Source organism: Lygodium microphyllum, chromosome 27, assembly GCF_053477565.2.
Source record: "Lygodium microphyllum isolate KBCC chromosome 27, Lygodium_microphyllum_v1.1.10, whole genome shotgun sequence".
NCBI classification, from domain to species: Eukaryota; Viridiplantae; Streptophyta; class Polypodiopsida; order Schizaeales; family Lygodiaceae; genus Lygodium; species Lygodium microphyllum.
In genome coordinates this window covers 68792555-68796043 of record NC_141161.1, presented here as the reverse complement: position 1 = coordinate 68796043, position 3489 = coordinate 68792555, and positions in this window count along the sequence as shown.

Genomic DNA, 3489 nt, shown 5'->3' with positions numbered 1-3489 from the left:
TGAAGTTCCAACCACATCATGTGGTGCCTTGGAGTGAAATATTGATCTTTGAGCAGAATTCACACAAAATAGAAAAATATCCAAAGATAAGGTCTTACAGCACAAGATTTGAAACTCTTAAAATGAAGCAGAATAAATACAAATAAACTTCGACTTCAGCTCTTCTCAGGTATTGCAGCTTGCCAGCTAGTTTAACACATTAAATACATATATACATACATAGAGAGGGGTCTGTGCACATGTGCATGTGCGTCATATATATATATATATATATAGGGGGGAGAGAGAGAGAGAGAGAGAGAGAGAGAATTCAGCTATTATAAAGTGTGGACTTTTACCTCCTATATGAAAATGCTTGTATGGATACTGTTAAGTAATCTGGAGTAAATACTACAAAATTCCACATATCTCGAGAAGAGTGTAATGTCAATGGATGCAAACCCTTTTTAAAACTAAAAAATCACAAGCCTAGTAAAGTGTGACTTGTTTCACTACTTTGTTGTAGATTTTGCAATTAATGACCATGACTTTTCATTTACCTCTAGTTGCATTTGCCAAAAGATATTAATCTTTTTAGATGTAGGGGTGCCTTTATTGCACTAATAGTATCAACAATCTTGAGGCTTTTATAAAAAGTGTAGGGCAATGAGTATCCTGAATTCGTTACCATATGTGCAGTCGCTTTATTACCCGCTTTCCTTTGAATTAGCTCTTGATAGTTAAGCTAGTTGATATGGTGATATCTATGAAGACTTATGTCATCTGGTAGTTGATATATACTCAAATTTGAGCTATGGCTTGAGAGATTTGAAGATTGATATAGGGTTGATATTCATTGTTAAAGTATCTAAATTGATCAAGTAGATCTCCATTCTAAAGCCTTATTTGCAGTTAAATCTTTCTTGAAAACCTTGTGGCAATTTCAGGCTATTAGCATGACAAGCACTTGATAAGAATGTGAATTGTCAATTGCATAAACCTTATAAAATAGATGATGATAATTTGGTGGAAAATTGGGAATGTTGTAATATTAAGAATTTTGAAGGGCTTGTATCCGAACATTTGTATGTATAACAGTCCATGGAGACTTCTTGATAGGTGCTAAGATAACAATTAATATAAGTGATGACATAAGCATTGAAGTTTCTAGACAAGATTTGAATTTCTACACACATTTAAATAAGGATAAATTTTAAGGGATCTTTTAGAATTTCTAAAGAAGGTTGAGCTTATTGGAACCTATCTATTGATGTTGACATCCCCTCCTCTAGTGATTGATTCTCCATAAGGAGTTGTAGTTTCAATGCATATTGTTGATTGAACTTGTCTACTTTCACTTTCTAGATTTCTATAAACTATGGTCGCTCCTATATCTCTTTGAGAAAAATACCATCTTGTGCAACAATGTTTTCTTGGTTTTGACACCTCCCACTCCAACTTGTTTAGGAACATCCAATCCATCCTTGCCTCTAAAGAAATATCCAATCCATCCTTGCCTTGGAACACCCAACTTGTCAAGGAACATCCAATACATCCTTGCCTCTAAAGAAACCGTGAAGGCTAGCTTGAAGAAATCCATTCTCTACTTTTGATGCCAACTTGCTCTAAGGTGACGAGTGGAAGATATTATGAGGAAAAATTTGCAAATATCTCAAATGTAATTACGAGAGCTGTAAGTGCCTTAAATTAAAGCATAAATCAGGCACTTTGAGATCTCGTACTTCTAGTGAGATATTCGTAGATTCCTTCTCATAACATCTTCCAATCTGTATACTAAAGCAGGTTGGCATCAGGGTGATAGTAAATAAGGCTTTCTTCAAGTGAGCCTTCATTGTTTCTTTAGACGCAAGGAAGGAGTCTTTCTAGACAAGTTGGGGTGTGGGTGCATATCATAGAAGTCCTCAAGGACTCATTGCTATGATCACCTTCTTGGGCAAGCTTGTCAAACTTAGCCTTGAGAATATTGAGGTAGGTCTCACACTAAGTGACAAATTTCCTTCTCTTGCGGGGTTTTTTTCCTTAAGAGAGGATGTTTTCTTCGTTTGCATGTACTAATCTTATGAAAAGCCTTGTTATAAGTCTTTGAAGAGAGTCGAACTTTGAGCTTTAAGCAATAGTGAAAAAATAATGGTATATTATAGGAGCAAATTGCAAGCATTAGAAAAAAGACGAATTCTCTTTTGGGACTTTTAGTCCCCCCCACCTCCTAAAAACAAGGAAAAATGAAGAGAAGAATAGTGAAATAATTCTCCTCACCATTGCTCAAATTTCTTCTCTCTCCTAATTCAACATCACTTTTTCAATCAAATTTCATATTTAGATAGATTATAGGAGTATGGTGCTTGTTTTTCTATGCAAAATGATTAGTAGATGTGGTATAATTTATTTCTAAATAGAAAACAAGAAAGTAAAATTTTGAGAGGTCTTTTTAAGATTTGTTGAATATTTTTATGTTCTAGCTTTTGGTCAAGAAATAAAATTGTTGTTTGATTGGAAATATATTTGGAGGTACAATAGAATTTTCCAAAATACAAAAACTCTTGGCCATCCCTTCTCTTTGAGCTCTTTTGCTCCGTTCCTCTTCTCTCAATAATCTACTATATCCTCTTCTCTATGTCTACCCAACCTACCTTCATACACTAAATTACCCCATTTCCTTTGATTTGTCTTGCTTTCTTTTCTCTATCCATTCTATAAATCAATAATAACTCAGCTAGATCATTTAACTCGATTGACATGTCTCTAACTTGAGCTTACAGACAATTAACAACATTTAGTCTATGCAATCTAGTGTTTGTGTAGTCTGTCTTCATACACTCATGTTGGGACCTAGAAAGGGCCTGATAGCGTCTTTGTCACTCTAAGCTCACTGTCGAACCTCACACAACTAATCCCCATGACCCTGTAGCCCTGAATGACTGGCTATAATTAGTAGAACTCTCTCTAAACAATAACATGCTACATTGTAGTCCAATAAACTAACTGCCTTCCCTAAAGTCTAAGCAGGAGTACCCAACATAGGGTGTCTAGCACACCACAAATGCAACATAGGCTCCTCCTTAGCTAATTGCTGTGGCCTCTAATTACAAGCATACTGAACCAGATAAGGATTTTCCCATTGGTCCTCATCTTTTTTCATAGATTGTTACACTTTCTCCACTCTTTCTCACTTAGATACCCTTGAACCTTTGCAACCAAATGGCTTGAATCTTCCTCACACACTCGGTCAATATAAAACAAGTACCATGTGTTGGTGTGTGCAAAATAATGCTTGCATGCATAAAGAAAATGAAAGGTGATCAAGCATTTTTAATGCAAAAACCAATGTGTGGCTAACAATCTTTCAATATTTTCTCATAAATACAATCTAGCTATATGCGTTGCTACATAAACTCATATGCACCGAGTATCCCAACTCATGTTACCCTTGAGTAAACAAATAACATAAGAATGATCTATACATGATGTGCATTAGAATTTGATCCATTT